This window comes from Schistocerca cancellata, chromosome 5, assembly GCF_023864275.1.
Source record: "Schistocerca cancellata isolate TAMUIC-IGC-003103 chromosome 5, iqSchCanc2.1, whole genome shotgun sequence".
In the NCBI taxonomy this organism is placed as follows: domain Eukaryota; kingdom Metazoa; phylum Arthropoda; class Insecta; order Orthoptera; family Acrididae; genus Schistocerca; species Schistocerca cancellata.
The window spans coordinates 456,903,715-456,925,434 of record NC_064630.1 but is presented as its reverse complement, the minus strand read 5'-3'; the positions used below and the strand labels follow the sequence as shown (position 1 = coordinate 456,925,434).

At 43.9% G+C, this 21,720-nt stretch overlaps 1 non-coding gene and 1 pseudogene across 1 annotated transcript; both read left to right on the top strand.

Moving 5' to 3' along the window:
- The first annotated feature begins 17,265 nt into the window (after positions 1–17,265).
- On the top strand, positions 17,266–17,383 carry LOC126189762 (5S ribosomal RNA; annotated as a pseudogene).
- Positions 17,384–21,016: 3,633 nt separating this feature from the next.
- On the top strand, positions 21,017–21,091 carry Trnas-cga (transfer RNA serine (anticodon CGA)). Its single transcript has one exon. It is a non-coding gene; the product is annotated as a tRNA-Ser (tRNA).
- The last annotated feature ends 629 nt before the right edge of the window (positions 21,092–21,720 follow it).

Sequence of the window (21,720 nt, the reverse complement as noted above, 5' to 3'; positions counted from 1 at the left end):
ACAAGCACCTCTGCCAATGACCCGAACGTCGAACAGTTCATTTAAATATCCGCGCACAGCACGACTGTTACGTGCGGGCACCCCATCATCCTGCAACCACACGAGTAGCCATATGTCCAGGGGAACATCTTCCAGCAGGTCGGGTAGAGTTTCTTGCAAAAAGTGAAAGTAATAGTCCTGGTAAGTCGAGGAGGTAGGCGGATCAGCCCAATCAGATGTCACACACAATGCCTGCCCTAATGTTGAGCGAAACTCGTTTCTGGTGTCCGTGGACGTACGTGATGTAAGGATTTCTCCTTGCCTAGTAAGTGTTGTAAACGCCATCCCGATGGAAGTTGCACTCGTCGGTAAACAACACAATGGCGGGGAAGTCGGGTTCTCGAGCAACACTTCGCAGAAACCACCGGCGAAATCTTAGCCTCTGTTCATAGTCCGCCACAGGATTTAGGTCTTGGACAGGGTGGAAACTAAATTTATGCCGGCTGTTATCCCTCAGAACCTCCCAGACTAACCGATTAGTGACCTCCATGTCGTGTCCAACCGCTCGAGTACTTGTCGTAGGTGCTTCCTCGAAGCTCTTGAAAACAGTCTCTTCAAATGCAGCATCCCGTCGTGTTCGAGGTCTTCCAGCATCACCATGATGTCCTGCTAAAGAGCCTGTTTCTCCTGGTCGCCGGTGAAATGCTGTAAAAGTATGCGGGTGTGGATGGCGTCTTGCTGGGTGCCGTTCCTCTTGCAACCGTCGAGCTTCATGAGCATTACCGTCGGCTGTCTATAAACAAAAACCATATCTCGTTGTTCTTCAAACGAATACTGGGCCACCATGCTTACTGTACGACTAAATCGCAGGTGACCTGTGTGTGCTCCGAAGCGAAGCTTACATGTGAATGCCTCTGACGTGAGGTGGACACAAACAGCAAGACCTATTCGACATGTGTGCGTATCACGTTGGGGCAGTGATGGGGGGAGGGACGTTCGTACGTGAGAACCGATAACCATAGCGCTGCCCGTCAACCGACTAACGGCCACAGATCAATTCCACGGCCAATTGGAGTGCGTGCGCCAAGTTTCCGTAGTTTAAAAATGGTGCGTTGTAGACCTACACAACATTAGTAATTTTGGTTGCTACTAGCATCAGCTATCCAGGATTAAAATTTCGTGACACAATTTTTCTCCACCTTGTATTTAGGGAATGTAAAACAGTGAACGTCTGTCAATAAAGTCTGGTAGGAGTTATAGTAGTGTTGCTACTGCTTTTTGTACAACCCATTTAGCAAGTACAGAAATCAATTTTTTTTAGGTAATTTGAGTGTGGCAAAGACTGGTTTTATGTGGCCTGCCATGACTTCCTCTCCTAGATCAACCTCTTCATCTCTAGCACTTTCACCCAGCGTTTGTAAGAGATATTCCAATATTTTTATTCCCTGTAGTTTGTAGCTTCTATAGCTCCCTCTAATACCATCAAAATCAGATATCTTAACAAATAAACCATTCTTTTTTTTAAAATGTTTTGGATACGTTCCGCCTTGGGCAACCGCATTTTCATCTTCTGTGTTGCTGAAGGTGGAACTTCTGTAAGCAAGCGCAGACGCAACAGTGAGCTGCCGAGCGAGGTGAAGCAGTGGTTAGCAGACTAGACTCGCCTTCTGGAGGACGACGGTTCAACCCTCCCGTCCAGAAATCCTGATTTAAGTTTTCCGTGATTTCCCTGAATCGCTTCAGGCAAATGCCGGAATGGTTCCTTTGGAAGGGCATGGTCGACTTCCTCCTTAATCCGATGCGGCCGATGACCTCGCTGTTTGGTCCCCTCACCCAAATTAACCAACCAACAGTGATCTTCAACCTTACGGTGAACATATCCCACAATTCTCTCTTTTCTTTTTGTCAGAATTATACATATGTTCCTTCCGTAGCCGATTCAGAGTGCGAAATTTAATAGATAGTACTTTCATCTGCAGCAGCAATGACTGTTATGACTCGGATGAACCTCGAGTCGAACTTGGGTAACAGATATTGTTATGTCATTCCACTCCTCTTCATCTCTATGTCAGTTCATCAACTGTAGTGGTTGGCGAGTGGCCCTCTAATACCATCAAAGTCAGATATCTTAACAAATACACCATTCTTAAAAAGAGTGATGTTTTCCATAAATGAGAGATCTTGAGAATGTGCTGGCCAGGGCAAAAAACGAACACCCTCAGGATGGTACAGGCTACATGTGGTTTTGTGTTATTTTGCTGAAAACTTGATAAAGATTCCATACTTACATGACAGTCGTTGGTCTCCGACTAACACGACCAGCAATATCGCGGAATGGTAAACTGCGGTCTGAAATGCCGAGCCCCTGCCGTTGCTGAATTTGGGCACGTGCTGATGGACTTTTCTCTTTCTTAAATAAGGCATAATACAATCTTTCTGATTTCTAAATGGTAAAGAGCGGAGTAATTTTTCTACATATAGAGAACGTATATGTCGTTACACCTTCTAACTCGTGCAGTTGAGTGGAAATACTAACATGTAGTACGTGTCATGTAAAGTTTGTTTCACTCTGCCTTCATAATGTTGCAGTTTTGATGTGCAGCCGATTAGTGAATGAAAGCGTGAAATCCTTTCAAAGGATTCTGCAGAGAAAGTGGAAAAGGTGTATCATGAACAGAAGGTGTCTTGAGTATCATGAACAGAAGGTGCCTTGAGTTAAGGATTCTTTCTTCAATAACAGGAACTGATTGCTTTGATATTACTGTTCAGCTGAAAATGTTCTGTAACTGAACGAAAGTAAACATTATTATGGAAAACTTTCGACAATTCCCTGCAGTAACAGACACGATAATGTTTCAGTTCTAATAGGTTCTAGGCGCTACAGTCTGGAACTGGGTACCGCTACGGTCGCAGGTTCGAATCCTGCCTCGGGCATGGATGTGTGTGATGTCCTTAGGTTAGTTAGGTTTAATTAGTTCTAAGTTCTAGGCGACTGATGACCTCAAAAGTTAAGTCGCATAGTGCTCAGAGCCTAACAGGTTCGTCTATGTGACAATATGTCCAAGTTCATCCTGAAGACATGTTGTTAAAGAATAGTTAAAACAACTAATGGAAGGGACCTCGTAACCTTACAAGAAAATTATTGCATATACAAAACAAAGTCTGGAAAGAAGTTACTACAAAATGACCCACTGTTTACACTGACTGATCTTATAATAGACAAAAATTCCAACAACTGATCACAAATTCCGTTCCTATTCTATGTATATAAATGATAAAAAAACACTAATAACAAATAAATAAAAAGAAAAATTAATTAATAAGCAATCAAACAAAAAGTATACACAAACTTATGTCAACACACATATAGCAAAACAAAAAACAGTAAGTAAATAAAGTCTTTTGCAGCCAAAATTGCGTGGTATTTTGTTTTATTTCACAATTGCTGGTTTCTGTGAAAACGATAAAAATCGTGTAATATTTCACGACCGCCACTAATGATGACTTGTAAATATGGTGAAACGAGTCTGGGTGGATAAAGTAAATAAAAAATGTAATGTGGTCAGAAAAAAGGCGTTTTTCTTTTACCAGAGAAAGAGTGAAATCGACTGGTTTTCTGTCGAATGCTGTTCCTTCATTAAGGTCACTGTTTATTCTTTGTTCAGTTGTGCATAGGCGCGTTGCGTAACACAGGCTGCAAAAATTACAACGACGATGAAGATGATGAAACGACGACAGGAGCTACGTTTCTGCAAGACTTTGAACTCAGAACTTGCATATTTGTCTAACATTATAGTTCATCCACAGCCGAAAAGCGCCACAGAAGGCAACTATGTTAAAAATAAAACCGTGCGTCTTGTTACTTTGTTTTATCTCGATGATTCGTTACTGTACATGTGATGTCACCAAAAGCTGAAAATGAGAGAAACTACGTATATTAGGAGCTGCTGATTTCAAGATTACAGAAAATTGAAAACGACAACATGCCCTGACTGCTATATGAACTACACACATCACAAAAAGTTTTGCATTACCACGGTTCCCAAAACTCCTGAAGATAGAGGTTGACTTTGGATATTTTATCACAGACTCAGTCCCTCTGAAAGTTCAGAGATGTCACTAAAATCGCCAAAAGATGTAAACGACTATGCATGAGCAGCGCCTATTTGACAGAGGGGGTCGACAGCCGACCAGTTCCAGTCATTCCTCCAGGAAGGAGGTACACGGCTCGTGTTGTCTGTAGTTCAACCATGTCTAGACGGTCAATACCGCGGCTCGATAGCATCCACACTGTTACTTTGGACCAGGAAGGGCTCTCAACAAGGGCAGTGTCCAGGCTTCTCGGAGGGAACCAAAGCTATGTTCGGACGTGAAAGAGATACAGAGAGAGAGGAACTGTCGATGACATGCCTCGCTCAGGTCGCCCAAGGGCTACTACTGCAGTGCATGACCGCTACCTATGGATTATGGCTCGGAGTAACCCTGACAGCAACGTGGCATGTTGAATAATGCTTTTCGTGCAGTCACAGGACGTAGTGTTACGACTCAAATTGTGCGCAATAGGCTGCATGATGCGCAACTCCACTCCCGACGTCCTTGGTGAGGTCCAACTTTGCAACCACGAGACCATGCAGGGCGGTACAGATGGGCCCAACAACATGCCGAATAGCCCGCACAGGACTGTCATCACGTTCTCTTCACAGATAAGTGTCGCATATGCCTTCAACCAGTCAATCTCCGGAGCTGAACGCCTGAGCGAGTGCAGCAAGGTGCTGTTTTGGGGTGGCATTATGTGGGGCCAACGTACGCCGCTGGTGGTCATGGAAGGTGCCGTAACGTCGTATGATACGTGAATGCCATCCTCCGACGGATAATGCAACCATGTCGGCAGCATATTGACGAAACATTCGTCATCATGAACGACAATTCGCACCCCTATCGTGCATCTCTTGTGAATGACTTCCTTCAAGATAACGACATTGCTTGATTAGAGTGGCCAGCTTGTTCTCCAGGCATGACCCCTATCGAACATGCCTGGGATAAATTGAAAAGGGCCGTTTGTGGACGACGTGTCCCACCAACCACTCTGAGGGATCTACGCCGAATCGCCATTGAGGAGTGGGACAAACTGGACCAAAAATGTCTTGATGAACTCGTGGATAGTATGCCACGATGAATACAGGCATACATCAATGCAAGAGGACGTGCTAGTGGGTATTAGAGGTACCGGAGTGTACAGCAATGAGGACCACCACCTCTGAAGGTCTCTCTCTATGGTGGTAAAACATGCAGTGTGTGGGTTTGATGAGCAATAAAAAAGGCGGAAATGATGTTTATATTGATCTCTATTCCACTATTCTATACAGGTTCCGGGAAGCTCTGTAATCCTGGGATTGAACAGGAAAGAAATTAAACTCATACTTGGACTGATGACCGGCCATGGGAACTTCAAAAAATACCTACACACAAAGGGTATAATGGAAGAGGACCCTAAATGTAGGATCTGTGATGAGGGTGAAGAAACTGCATCACACCTAATCTTTGATTGCACGGCATTGGAGAGTAAAAGATACAGAATCTTCGGGACAACTAGACCTGAAGAAATTGTGTCTAACAAAAAACTGGTAGAGGGACTCCTCGCACTATTTAAGGGCACTGGTTGGCTTTACTAGATATACAGGGAGCGATAGCGCACAATAAACCTAGTTTCGATGAGGGCAGTGGTGGGTTAGACCTAAGCTGTTTTAGCTCTCCTGTTAAAATCAAATCAAATCAAATCAACAGTTTCCGGGACTCTCGGAACTGAGGTGATGCAAAACTTTCTTTGGTGTGTGTATATTAGTGTAACTTGCGACTAAAAGCCGCTTGTTCAAAAAATGTTCAAATGTGTGTGAAATCTTATGGGACTTAACTGCTAAGGTCATCAGTCCCTAAGCTTAAACACTACTTAACCTAAATTATACTAAGGACAAACACACACACACCCATGCCCGAGGGAGGACTCGAACCTCCGCCGGGACCAGCCGCACAGTCCATGACTACAACGCCTTAGACCGCTCGGCTAATCCCGTGTAAAAGCCGCTTGCCTCAGGTCATTGCAGAAGAAACTGTTGGGAAGACTACTGAATCATTTGTTAACCGACTGAAATATTACTGTCAATATTCCTAACCATCACACTCCCTTGTACATCCTACAGGCATTTATCCTGATTCAAATCTTAGATATTTCTTCTGATGTGCTGATACGAGAAATGAAAGAGGAAAGAACTTCTTCTACAGTACTGACAGTGTGCGTGATAACTCACTGGCAATCGAGCATGATTTTTTTCGTGCAAAGGGGGTAGTGAGTAGATCGTAGCCGTCGTAATGCGTAGCAGAATTGTCTATGCGAATATATACCTCTGTATTCAATGTATGAGCACGAGGAGCAGCTACAGCTTTTATTGCACACGAGACATATTTCACGTTTGACTCGCGGCTTTCATTAATCTCCGAAACTGACAAAGGGCTGGCGCTTCCTACTCGAGTGCCACAAATCCCGGTGGGCGATTTTCCGCCGAGTGGCCTCTGGGACCGCAGGACTGGGCGGGGCGGGAGGCGCGACCGGCGGCCGCCGCGGTTTTGCCCGTCCGACGTCGGTTGTTGGTTTGGTGGGAGGGAGGGAGGGAGGGAGGCAGGGAGGGAGGGATGGCAGAGAGACACTGGCGGTGAGGACGACGGTCGAGGGGGTTCCCCGTAGTCGCCGGACGGGACTGCAAGCGGGCGGAGGTTTTATCTGCAGCGGCGCGGCGCGGTGCGGTGGCCCCTGTTTTATGGAGGTTGCGGGGGCGTGCCACCGATGAGTTATGACCACCTGCGGCTCGCCAAGGCACCACCGCTCTATCTGCAGGGTGTGCCTGCATTCCTCCCGTGGTCTCCTGGCAGGGCCACCAGGTGGGGCTCCTGACGCGTCGCGCAAGGGTGATTGCAGTTTCTTCTGTCTGCGATTGAAAGTTCTGACCGGCTGTCTCCCATTTAATTTAAATGCGTGCTAGAATGTGGGCATTTAATAGAAATTTCCTTTGTCATTCTCGAAATACCGGTGTCGGTACTTTCGGTGGAACCTGGAAATAGCCTGGTATTTGATGTATCGTAGTCAAATTGAGCTATCTAGGCAGCAATATAAACTATGATGAATGGAGCAAGGAGGACAAAAAAAGCAGACTAGTACTAGCAAAACTGGTATTCCTGCCCAAGGTAAGTCCACATTGTCGAACACAGGCCCTAATTTCAGGAAGAAATTTCTGAGAACGTGCATCTGGAGAGCAGAAATGTATTGTAATGAAGCATGGACTGTTGCAAAATCGGATCAGAAGAGAATCGAAGCATTTGACATGTAGTGCTACAGACGAATGTTGAAAATTAGGTATGCTGGCAAGATACGGAATGAGGAGGTTCTCCACAGAATCGGTGAGGAAAGGAATGTCGGCAAAACACTGACAAGATGACGGGACAATCTGATAGGACATCTGCTGAAACACAGGGAATAACTTCCATGGTATTAGAGGGAGCTGTATAGGATACAAACTGTAGAGGAAGACAGAGAGGGTGGAATGCATCCAACAAATAATTGGGGACATAGGTTGCTAATGCTACTTTTAGAGGAAATGTTTGGCACAGGAGAAGAATTCGTAGCGGGCCACATAAAACCGATAAGAAGACTGATGATGAAGAGAAAGATAGAAATTAATTCGTTTGCTGTGTTCTTCTAATGCCAAATGATCGGCCATATATCTGAATTTAGTTTGTTTAACTTCCATTTTGTTCCCTACAGATGAAGATATTTTCGTCTAATAAATCTTGTTTGTCAACGTAAGGCCACGCCTACACAACCTCAAGCACAAATATCACCCAAATACCACTACACAGAGTGATTGTACTATCTTGGAAGCAACACTTGACAGAGTAAGCAAGGGGTGTATAACCAGCAGACTAGGACACGCAAATAGGATATTCCTCGCTAAAAGAAGTCTACGTAGATCTTCATTTGATGAAGAAATTTCTGAAAAATAATTTTTGAAGAAAAGTGTTCTATGGGTAAATCATGGACAGTGGGAAAATTGGAAACGAAAAAGAAAAACATTAAAGATGTGAAATATGCTGTTTTGGACCTCCGAAAAATAGTGTGGACTGATAGTAAATTAGAGTGTTATCGTGTATGACACACCAGACGTGTTTTCCGTTTGGAGGATTGTGTTGACTTGTCACCTTGTCATCAAACGTGTGCGGTTCCCATTCGAGAGCCACTTCCTTTCGGCTGCAAATAGAGTAGATGTGCAGAATCGACTTTCATTATAGATCTGTTCCTTATACCTTGCTGCTGCAAATGGGAGTTACACCATGACACAGACACAGATTAGAATAAAGCGGACAGACACGTCAATGACCAGACGGACAGCTCACAATTTTGTGAAAAAAAGAAGTGATACTAGGGAGATTTGAACACGGATCTCCCATTGTGTATTCCACATATGTGACCGCATAACTACGACTCAGTGTCTCTGCTAGCTCTCTCAGTGTTGCACATCTTGAGCTTGGACCGTTCACTATTTTGCTTCTTTTTCACTGATTAGTGCACCTTCTTCCTGTTTCATGCTTCATCTGCGCTCAGTTTTTGACAGGCTAGCCACTGGACGATCTTACCACTAAATCTGAGAATGGTGCGAGCCCTCAGATAAACAACAGAAACGTACCGCTCAACCTGTAGGTTGATAGTCTGTAGGTTGACAGTACGAACCAAGAAAAACTCGTGACTTGTAGGAAATCAGCCAGTTAAGCGAATGCCGGCCACTACCTTTGAGTGTTATTGAAAAGTTCGCTAGTGAAAAGAAACAAATCTCCATTGAGGAGGTACCATTAAGTTGCCACAACGTCGTACTTTGAACGTGAAGCGCCATTTTTGCGAAAATAACTTTCTTAACGAAATGGAGTAGCGATCCACAAAAGGTATGGAAAAGTACCTCAGGATCAGCCTAAAATCACCAGCTACTACATAAAGCCGCGCGGGGAAGGCGCGCGATCTCAGGCACCTTGCCACGGTTCGCGCGGCTCCCCCCCCCCCCCCCCCCCCGTCGGATATTCAAGTCTTCCCTCGGTCATGGGTAATGCATGTTGTCCTTAGCTGAAGTTAGATTAAGTAGTGTGTAAGCCCAGGAACCTATGACTTCAGCAGTTTGGTCCCATAGGAACTAACCACAAATTTCCAAATATACTACATAAAACGGATAAGAAAATTTAAGCGCTCATTAATAAATTCTAATTTCTGTTTTATTTTTGGCCTCGAAGGTTTTAATTATCTTAATTGGTTACTAAATTCCGCCACACTTAGAGAGTGTGACGACATAATCTGAATGACCTAGTCCAACCTTTCTGGGAACTAGTGCTGTCAGTACAATTAAGAGTATGTAAGGTAGCCTCGACAGTAACAGCGATAACTGCCAACGTCACATTTCGAAGGATCTTACACTGAGCATGAACTTAAGTTCGTTTTACATCTCTTTTTTGACGAAAAATGTTAACTACGTTATATCAGTATTTTCAGAGTTTTGCAAGTAGTTAAAGTCGAAAAATTCTGGAGATTCTCGAAGGAAGAGTGTTCCCCGAAGCAAAAGCTGCCTAACATAATCGTTCGAATGCAAATGAGAAGTGTACTCCATCGAGATTGCTGACACGGTAAAATACTTAAACATTACGAGTGTCATCACTTATTTTTCGTCGAAAGCGAACCAAGTGTTCCGCCGAGCAATTGGCTGAAAGCCCGCGTCCTCGGAGAGAGCCAATCACTTTGCTTTGCTGTGACATCCTCTTGAGAGGCTGCGGAAGGCCGATATCTGGAAACAAAACGACTCCCTCCCCATTTGAAGCAAAGTGAGCGATCGTGGCAGGGTGACAAGAAATACCTGAAACGTGTTTCACACTGATCACTTGTGACGTCCTTTTCACTGAAGGCCTCACTTCTATCGCTATTCCTATAAAAATGGCTCACATATTTCCTTTTTCGTATTCGCCATCTATAAAAGTGAGGAAGAACAGATAACCTGTCAAAGAGAGAAATGCAGTATTTAGCTAGAAAAAAAAGTGCATGTAATAATTAAAAAACACAAATTTTTCCCGTAATTATCGTTGCTCACAATAGCGGCAAGGGTACTACAATATAAATACGACAGTATTTTCTGCGAATGGGTGCGTTTTACGTTATTTCCTGTGAATTGTCTTAAAAAAATCTTTTTTGCTACAAAACACAGAATAGTTCCTTAGCTTCCACATTTTACCGTCGAATACTCCTGAAGGCAGTGGCTACATCTCCCTTTTGGCAAATAGATTGTCTCGTGACCAAAACTGTCATACAGTACATCATTCTCCCGCACAAGAGTTACTTTCTTCTTCTTCTTCTTCTTCTTCTTCGGGGCTTGTTGTTCATCTAATTTCAAAATCAGTAATTCTGTTCCCAGAGAAGGTAAGTCCATTTACAATGCCCCAGGCAGGAATTCGCCAACACATTTGTATAACAACTCACCTCCAACAATTCCTGTTTCCTGCTATAAGTAGTTTTCGTAGCACAAGAAGAAACAGCTCCACGAAAACTGCAGGAACCGTTACAGCGTAAACTGATGCTCACGTAACCTTGCGCAGTGTCTGTTAAAGATACAAGCCATTCAGAAACTTTTCACCAAAGACAACTGAATATTGGCGTGTAGGAGGACTTAGACATTGCTTACAAGCAGCGTTGGCCTTCCAAGGATGAAACTAGCAACATGTTATAGAAAACAGTTGGCAACGTTGATGATTATTGAGAGCAACATTGCTAAATAAAGGGTTAAAGGGCACCGTACAACCCATGTACGTAACGGGTTGAGAAGACTGTAGCACCAGGAATTATACATCTGATGTGGACGGTACGCAAAGTCCAAGCAACCGACAAAAGCCTAAAACTGAGATATATAATGAGGTATCGATAGCATCTCCGTCAATTGCACCCGGCGCATTGCGTTCCGATCAGAGCTATGAGGGAGATTACACAATTCTGGAGACAGCAAGGACAGATATGTGAGACTCTATCGTACAATCAGCATGAAAGTTACTGATAAGGATGACGCACAGGAGAATGGAAAAGAAAATATAGGACCTGTTAATTGGCCATCATGGGAAGTTAAACGAACCAGAGCGGCAGATCTAACGTTGAGCTGATTACGGAAAAAGACTTAAGAAAATTTAAGACGATTTCATAGGAATAGTTAACCGAGAAAAAGCGTTCGACAATGGGAAATGGTCCAAGATGTTCGAAATTCTTAGGGAAGCAAGTGTAAGCTGCAGGAAAAGACAGGTAACATAGTGTGCAGTAGGCACATAAAAGAAAAGGGAACGATGAGAATAAAAGACCAAGAACGAAGTGCTCACATTAAAAGGATGTAAGACAAGGATGCAGTTTCCCTCCCCCACAGTTCAATCTACACATCGAAGAAGCAATGACGTAAAAACAACGGGATTAAAATTCATTGTGAAAGGATATCAATGATACGTTCGCGGATGATATTGCTGTCTTCAGTTAAAGTGAAGAAGAACTACACGATATGTTGAATAGAATGAACAGTCCAGTGAGTACAGAATATGGATTGAGGATGAACCGAAGAAAGACAAAAGTAATGAGAAGTTTCAGAAATGATACTAACGAAAAACTTTACATTAGAGTTGATGACCAAGAAGTCGAAGAAATTTTGCTACCTTGCAAACAAAATAACACATGACGGGCCAAAGCGAGAAGGGTATAAAAATCAGCCTAGCACAAATCGTTGTTGCTCAAAATAAGTCATCGAATAACTAGGATTTAATTTAATTTGAAGAAGAACATTCTGTTGGCACAGCGTTATGTGGCAGTGAGTTAAGATTAATGATAAGAAATGAGAAATTTCTCCTTAGAATTGGCGAGGAAAGGCACATAAAGGAAACACTGACAATGTGAAAGACAGGATAATCGGACAAGTATAAAGACATGAGACAATAGCTTTTATGATTCAAAATGAAGCTGTAGAGGGTTAAAACTGTAGAGAATGAAATGGCATTAATTACTTGGTACTCTATCTGCAGATTACGTCACCACAAACATCTACAGTGGACAATAAACATCACTTAAATTTGTTTCACAATTGGAGATGGGTGTAACTAATCTTTGCTGGGAAAAGGGGGCAGTGTACTCTGACGGCCAATCGTTAATAACCGTTGAGCTGCGTCCTGTTATTTAGCAGTGGATAAATTCAACAGTCACTTAAAAAGTTGACGTTTCGTGTTTCCGTAACTATCTGAAAGCTTTTCTGTACTGCCTCACCTCAGAAATTTTCATTATTGTCGATGGGTCGTCTACTGGTCCCGCCAATTTACAAAAAAGACCACGAGTTTCACTTGAGGTTGGAAAAGGATTATCACAAGTTCATGTCACTTTGCCTAATTTGTGTCCGAAAAATGAATAACTTTGTGATTGTACGGAACATTTTATAAAACAATGGTTCAACCAAATGTATATTAAAATAAACAGAAAATAGTGCTATTTCTGTCACCTGATACACAGCAATACACAATCTACTAACGTGTGTTTTTTTGAAAGAAAAAATGGAAAGAAACTGAAAAGGTCGTATGAAATTTTGTTTAAAAATTGAAATACATAGCCTTTGAGAGTATGACGTATGGCAACACACGACACTGTAAATTACTCTCGCCTCTTCCTGAGGATGACGGCGAATCTTAACCGTTATCCATATCTACTGTACGTATATTTAGCACTCTCGGCTTTCCTACACTTCTTATAATTATTTAACATTAGAAAGTTTCAGGAAAAATACGTTCCAAATTCGCTAATGTATCCTGTTTCCGTTCTCTGATGACAAGAAATATCATCTCACATGGGACGCTAATGGAGCTGTTTAAGGCGTAGAGAGAGCTTCTCTTCACCTTTTCTACTTGCTGACCTTCATGTGTAGTCTATCTACTTCAATTCCGCCGTCCCACTTCCTTCCAAAAATCAGAGGCGCTTGTAAATGCCGAGAAATCGCAGCGTTATTACGAGAATAGAATCTTGATTGGAGTGACATTCGTTCCACGCCTGCATATGATGAAGCAGCATTCAGATGTTCCTGCCCAGCAGAAACCAGCTAAATCTTATTCCGATTCGAGAGTCAATAATTTATTGACATCGGTATCAGCGTAGGATGGGCAGGGATTTCCTCAATTCGCGCACGAAGGCTTCATCCACAACTGTCGACATACAACCGAATCGCATTTTTACAGCGAGTCACACATACTTCAGAGTGCTCCAGCGAGTATACGTTCTACTCGTACGTTAATATAACGTCTGTTGGAACCTTTATGAGAAGTTCCCTTCTCTTTTATTCGCGTTAATGTTCACCATTTGTACCACTGCTTCAAATTATGTCATTACTGCGATAAATCTTCAGTACAAGTCCACCAAGTTTATGGTTCTTCGTCCGCACACGCACGTATTTTTTTAATAGTCATGGCCACATTAAAACACGAGCTTCACCGTGGACAGCGAAAGAGCCACTGCAGTACACACTAGCCTTGCTTGAGCTGGATACCAGTTTTCATTACAGATAAGATACAGTGGTGGTTAAGGAGCCCTAGGAAAAATAACTTCTTTCAGCTATGTCTTTAGATCTCCCTCGAAAATGTTATTACTTCTTCAAGAATTTACGTCGAGTCGGAATGAAAATAATTGGAAAAGTTGAATTAGGTATTTTGAAAAAGAGTTAGGAATATAATGATGCTTGTTTCATTTCATGTATTTACTTGGAGTGTACCATGGAAATGTATGAAAGTGATATTACGAATACTTTTGTTATAGTATTCTTGAAGAATCGAGTTTTCTAAGACTGCTAGCAATTCTTTTTGTTACTGTGACCGATTTCGACAGATCTACGCTGTCATCATCCGATGGTAACTGCCTAAACCGTCATTTTATTTTCTGTTTTTTATTTTTTATTTCAAAAGGCTTGCTAGCGATATTGGCAAACCTGATTCTTAAATAATAATAACATAACTTCCAGATCGCTCCCAACGACAGACGCAGTGTCAAGCATATACAACAATGTTAACCGCACAATCCACTTCATCATTTACTGATCACTAAACTACAGGGCCCTTGACAGACTATAAATGAGATCGAGTGGGCACATGACAAATGACGAATCATCCCAAACCGGTTGGAAAAGAGACAGAAATTTAAGTAGGTAGGTAGTGAGCATTCGAAAGTGATGGATAAAAGGTGTTTTCGTTATCTGGGAAGTAATTTTTCAAGGGGTATAAATTGTGAAATGTCAAATTTTGGGTTAAATGGAAAGGCTGAGACTGGTTACCTAAACTTCTTGCCGGATAACTCCAATAAAATGAGTAACAAAAACAAATCCGAAGTTGTTCGACTCGATCGAACACTACTTAATCCCACTTTCACATTCAGCGATGTCACGTGCACGAGAAAACAGGTCAAGTTTCAGAGATCTTAAAATTATGAGTCAAAATATAGAGTCTTCTACTAACGCCTTCTCGAAGGAAACAGTCCAACTTATGTTCGCTTCACTTTTATACAAATGACACAAAAAATTGCCTAGGACTTTGTAGGAATTGATTTCGCTCTCGGTTGGACAGCCAAATGTGATCATGGCTTTGTGGTGGGCTTTGTTGCGAATGGTACTGGAAGCAATATTTTATAGATTCTACGAGAAGGCGTCCGCCGAAGAACGCAGCTACCTGCTGATGGGTATTTATTTTAGTGCAGCCTTGTGGTCTAGCGAAGTCAACGCAGAAACTAGAAAAAAGTATACAGGAACTAAAAATCTGACTATGTTGTTGCGCAAGCAATCCGGAGTGTTTATGCAAGAACTACACATCAGAATTCGGATGCGTAGATCCTGCATAGACACGTTTGTTGGTTTACGCAACTGCTTAGATCTGAAGACGATCCAGTGTGATCAAAACAAGCGAAGCTGTAAAAAAAATTGCAGCTTAGACGGAAAAATGAACGATATGGAGAAACTAGGGGCAGGTGGCGTGGATAAAAGGCATTGGCTGTCTTCTAGTCTGTAGAATGCTAAAATCTATTAGTGACATGTAACTATGTCTCTGAATGGAAGGAATGGCGCGACAGCCAATTTAACTTGGTAGGGAGTGCGACTTGTAGGTGAACGGTTGCCCCTCGCGTTCTCATTTCTTCTTTTGTAACTTTTGTTAAACGCAAGATAATCCGTTAATTTTAGTTGTTTATCTTGAAATGACACATAGTTTTGAAGTGCATGCCATTCGCTATACGTTATTTCACGAAGCGATTAGAACTGTCAGTTATTGTGTTCCATAAAAATTGTTCACTTGAAATGGCTTCAGAAACGGAACGAGACGAGGAAGAACAGGGCAGTGATTCGTCCTGGCCCTTCATTTTTTGATGCAAGTACATTCCAAATTGCGTTTTCCTTTTCTTCCGCTTTGCTTTTTCAGATAGAGTGCACTTATGTTAGAAAGGCTGATAGAGAGCAAGTGGTTATCAAATCAATGGAAATGGCAGGTTCAGCCATATTATCTTCTGAAATGGGAGTTTTTAAAGCACCTAAGAAGTTTGACGTACCAAAACAACTGTAGAAAAATACTTTCATAAAGCTAACAATAGCTCCAACTACAGTGTTGGCAAATGAACAGAGAAATTTGAAATTGTGTTCACTGCAGAACAAAAAGAGAAATGGAAGTATACCTGAAGTCACTGTAGAGCAGACTTTTCTAGTCCAACGATGAAGTATCTGAATGTCAGATCATTAGCCTGTCATGCAGCAGAACGAAACGGCTAACCACACGGAAGTGAGGAAGAAACTTCACGGTCTGAGATGTACTGTGCTATAGGATTTATTATTACACGTATTGCTGTCTATTCGCAAGCCAGAAAGTACATCTGGTGTACAAGCTATGGGATTCAATAAAGTAACAGTAAATTGGTATTAACCATTGAAAATAATTGTATATTTTTCAAAATGACATTAAAATATTTCCTTATAGTTAATGACTTTTATTTGTCTCCATATTTATTAGGTTAAACTGTTCAATAAAATTTATGACTTAGTTTCAAGATAAGATTCCTAAGAACTACAACGTATAAGCAATAATTTCACAAAAAATTCCTTCATCCCATTCTGCCCTGCGAGAGGGGCAGAACAGGTAGTATACAAGCATGCCTTTGAAAAAATATAAAAAATACAAAACACACATTTAAGTGATTTTCAAGTAGGATACGTCAGGTTACACTACAAGGTAATTTTTTTATACCTTTAAGAAGCTATCTTTGTTTTTCAGATTCTTTTTTCCATAGTTGCACGTATAAAAGTTGTATAGGTTAATTGATGTCTTTTGAAACTGCAATAAAAATCTTGGTAACACCAGACACGCTTCGCTTTCTTTCAAAGGATCTTCAGTGGTCACTCTAACAATATTTAACAATACATTTTTCTGTTACATTTCTGTTTCTTATGATTGTGAACAGTTCGCATGCCTTTGTTAAAGGTGAAAACAGTTTCTATTCTTTTCACCGCTGTGCCACAATAAAGCAATAACTTACACACAAGCAAGAGATAGGATATGTGAGCTCCCTTCACACACACACACACACACACACACACAAACACGCACGCAGACAATCCTTTTCTCTATTTGGAAAATATAAACATTCACAGAGCGATAATAAACGCTTGCACCGCTACCAAAACGAACAAAAGACGAACGCATCCCGCATTAGCAGAAGAAAACATACGAAATGGCGTGAGGACAGCGACACTTATCGGCATAGAAATGTGAATATATTAAGTGATGTGAAAGCACTGTGTGCAAAGACTGAACACATACAAGAAGAAGAAGAAGGATGCAGTAAATAAAGGAAAAAAACATGAGTAATGTAAAGAATAAAAGCTATTTACAGTAGTAACCGAACTGCTCATGATCACAGAAGCAAAATTATAAGAGGAAAAGCCATATTGTGTCAGTAACCACTGAAGATGCTATAAAATAAAGCGAAATACGTCTGGTCTTAATAAAACTTTCAATACAGTTGCAAGCGACGGAAATTGATCTATACAGATTTAACGAGCGTTTTATTGTGCTCTGTTATTTTACAAAAAATGTTAAACGTAATGTAACCGATTCCGCCCCTAGTTTGCTATAGATTTTAGAAAAAACAAGTGGTGATTATATTCACCCTTTCATCCTGGAGCCAACGGCCTTGACGCAGTGGTAACACCGGTTCCCGTCAGATCACCGAAGTTAAGCGCTGTCGGGCTGGGCTAGTACTTGGATGGGTGACCATCCGGTCTACCGAGCGCTGTTGGCAAGCGCGGTGCACTCAGCACTTGTGAGGCAAACTGGAGAGCTACCTGATAGAGAAGTAGCGGCTCCGGTCTCGGAAACTGACATACGGCCGGGAGAGCAGTGTGCTGATCACATGCCCCTCCATATATGCATCCAGTGACGCCTGTGGGCTGAGGATGATACGGCGGCCGGTCGGCACCGTTGGGTCTTCATGCCTGTTTAGTTTTTTAGTTTCATCCTGGAAGTATTGGCCGTCAAAGAGCGTAAGCCTCCAGCATACAACACCATTAAGAGAAGCGTTTCGGTTTCTGCCAGGGTAGTAAGAGTTATTGATATAGTAATATTTGCCAAATGTCACTGACGTAAGCGAATCACACGACCTTCTGCCGCCCCCTCACCCCTCCCCCGCCACCCCCATTAATTCCAGCCACGTACGTGAGTGCCGAGTGCGGGCGGAGTAGTGGGTCGGAGGAAGGAGTTGCCGCGCAGCCGAGAGGGAGGGCCTGGCAGGCACGCTCGTTCACCTGCCTGGAGGTCGGAACGCCTGCGGCGGCGGGCAAAAGCGTGCAGCCGCCGTTTCCACCACCGCGGCCTCTCATAATACCACCGCCACAGCCCCGCGCATAAATTTAGGCACCGAATAAACGAATATCCTACGCGAGAGGAGCCAACCCCGCTAGCAATTTTCACCGGGACAGCGGTGAAGCGGGAGGGGTGGCGGCGAGCGAATTGGGCCGGCGAGGTGGCAGAAGGTGAGGCGGGATGAGGTGAGGTGGGCTGGATTTCGAGGGGCCGCCGTGGTTTGGGTAGAGCAGGCGGGCGCGTATTACAACACCAGTTCGGCGGGTGGGCGGCGCCGACCGCAGCGTCCCAGATTAGCGTTGCGTTGGCAACAGTGGCTGCGCCTGCGTCCTACGCGTGTCGTGCTCCGGGCTACGCGCTGCCACCACTACCACTACCGCCGCCGCCGCCGCCGCCGCCGCAGCCGGGTAACGCTGGCTGGCTTTGAAGTAGCCGCAAGCTCAAAATTGTCAAAGCCTTTCACAAGGGACGTCGCGCGCCAGCTCTGAGTAATTTATAGCCCGTTCTGTGTGTGTGTGTGTGTGTGTGTGTGTGTGTCCTGCGCTTGCGGTGTGTATGTTGGTTGTCGCGGGCGGGGGGGGGGGGGGGGGGGGCTGGCAGGAGCGGCAGGTGGAACTACTCAGGTAACCTCGCAGGTAACCTGCTGATGTTGTTCGCACAGACCATACGTCACTGTAGCAGTGGTCAATGGAATAACTGTTTACTAACACACTACTGGCCATTAAAATTGCTACACCACGAAGATGACGTGCTAAAGACGGAAATTTAGCCGACAGAAAGAAGATGCTGTGATATGCAAACGATTAGCTTTCCAGAGCATTCGCACAAAGTTGGCGCCGGTGGCGACACCTACAACGTGCTGACATGAGGAAAGTTTCCAACCGATTTCTCATACACAAACAGCAGTTGACTGGCGTTGCCTGGTGAAACGTTGTTGTGATGCTTCGTGTAAGGAGGAGAAATGCGTACCATCACGTTTCCGACTTTCATAAATGTCGGATTGTAGCCTATCGCGATTGCGGCTTATCGTATCGCGACATTGCTGCTCGCGTTGGTCGAGATCCAATGACTGTTAGCAGAATATGGAATCGGTGGGTTCAGGAGGGTAATACGGAACGCAGTGCTGGATCCCAACGGCCTCGTATCACTAGCAGTCAAGATGACAGGCATCTTATCCGCATGGCTGTAACGGATCGTGCAGCCACGTCTCGATTCCGGAGTCAACAGATGGGGACGTTTGAAAGACAACAACCATCTGCACAACAGTTCGACGACGTTAGCAGCAGCATGGACTATCAGCTCGGAGACCATGGCTGCGGTTACCCTTGACGCTGCATCACAGACAGCAGCGCCTGCGATGGTCTACACAACGACGAACCTGGGTGCACGAATGGCAAAACGTCATTTTTCGAATGAATCCAGGTTCTGTTTACAGCATCATGATGGTCGCATCCGTGTTTGGCTACACTGCGATGAACGCACATTGGAAGCGTGTATTCACCATCGCCATACTGGCGTATCACCCGGCGTGATGGTACAGGGTGCCATTGGTTACACGTCTCCGTCACCTCTTGTTCGCATTGACGGCACTTTGAACAGTGGACGTTGCATTTAAGATGTTTTACGACCCGTAGCTCTACCCTTCATCGATCGCTGCGAAACCCTACATTTCAGCAGGATAATGCACGACCGCATATTGCAGGTCCTGTACGGGCCTTTCTGGATACAGAAAATGTTCGACTGTTGCCCTGGCCAGCACATTCTCTAGATCTCTCACCAACTGAAAACGCCTGGTGAATGGTGTCCGAGCAACTGGCTCGTCACAATACGCCATTCACTACACTTGATGAACTGTGGTATCGTGTTGCTGTGGTATCGTGATGAAGTTGCACGGGCAGTTGTACCTGTTCACGCCATCCAAGCTCTGTTTGACTCTATGCCCAGGCGTATCAAGGCCGTTATTATGGCCAGAGGTGGTTGTTCTGGGAACTGATTTCTCAGGATCTATGCACCCAAATTGCGTGAAAATGTAATCATATGTCAGTTGTAGTGTAATATATTTGTCCAATGAAGACCCGTTTATCATCTGAATTTATTCTTGATGGAGCAATTTTAATGGCCAGTAGTGTAGCAACCAAATGAAAGATGAGACATCCAGATCCCTTGATGCATGACCGGGTTGTTAAACTGCGGAAGTAAGTCGTCCGAATATGAGTTCTAGTCCAGCACGCAATTTACAATTTACTCCCAGAAACTACTTTTTCGAATGGAGGAGGGGGTCATTTGTCTTCTAACTCATTTGATGTGACCATCGATTATCTCCTCTCCTGTGTGGAACATTTCGTCTCATTTCCCTCTACAGTGTTTCCCTTCTGCAGTTCGCTCTATTACAGTGAAAGCTATAAATAAAACTTCCTGGCAGATTAAAACTGTGTGCCCGACCGAGACTCGAACTCGGGACCTTTGCCTTTCGCGGGCAAGCGCTCAGATGGTAGAGCGCTTGCCCGCGAAAGGCAAAGGTCCCGAGTTCGAGTCTCGGTCGGGCACACAGTTTTAATCTGCCAGGAAGTTTCATATCAGCGCACACTCCGCTGCAGAGTGAAAATCTCATTCTGGAAACATCCCCCAGGCTGTGGCTAAGCCATGTCTCCGCAATATCCTTTCTTTCAGGAGTGCTAGTTCTGCAAGGTTCGCAGGAGAGCTTCTGTAAAGTTTGGAAGGTAGGAGACGAGGTACTGGCAGAAGTAAAGCTGTGAGTACCGGGCGTGAGTCGTGCTTCGGTAGCTCAGATGGTAGAGCGCTTGCCGCGAAAGGCAAAGGTCCCGAGTTCGAGTCTCGATCGGGCACACAGTTTTAATCTGCCAGGAAGTTTCATATCAGCGCACACTCCGCTGCAGAGTGAAAATCTCATTCTGGAAACATCCCCCAGGCTGTGGCTAAGCCATGTCTCCGCAATATCCTTTCTTTCAGGAGTGCCAGTTCTGCAAGGTTCGCAGGAGAGCTTCTGTAAAGTTTGGAAGGTAGGAGACGAGGTACTGGCAGAAGTAAAGCTGTGAGTACCGGGCGTGAGTCGTGCTTCGGTAGCTCAGTTGGTAGAGCGCTTGCCCGCGAAAGGCAAAGGTCCCGAGTTCGAGTCTCGGTCGGGCACACAGTTTTAATCTGCCAGGAAGTTTCATATCAGCGCACACTCCGCTGCAGAGCGAAAATCTCATTCTGGAAACACCCACCAGGCTGTGGCTAAGCCATGTCTCCGCAATATCCTTTCTTTCAGGAGTGCTAGTTCTGCAAGGTTCGCAGGAGAGCTTCTGTAAAGTTTGGAAGGTAGGAGACGAGGTACTGGCAGAAGTGAAGCTGTGAGTAGCGGGCGTGAGTCGTGCTTCGGTAGCTCAGATGGTAGAGCGCTTGCCCGCGAAAGGCAAAGGTCCCGAGTTCGAGTCTCGGTCGGGCACACAGTTTTAATCTGCCAGGAAGTTTCATATCAGCGCACACTCCGCTGCAGAGTGAAAATCTCATTCTGAAAGCTATAAATGTTTTTGTACGTCTGGAGCAGCGACATGGAATGAAATCTTCTTGTAGAAATGGTAAACTGCCAATCAGTTGCAAATTGGAAGATTTATTAAAATCGTTTTACCATGCTCAGCGGTTATAAAAACTCCTTTTTCAGAAGAAAATACAGACAACTGGATTATATGTTGTGGCAGAGGTACGGCGTGCACTAGCTGTACATGGGTCTGGATATACCATATGACAAACAACTTGTGCATGTTTTAATTTATA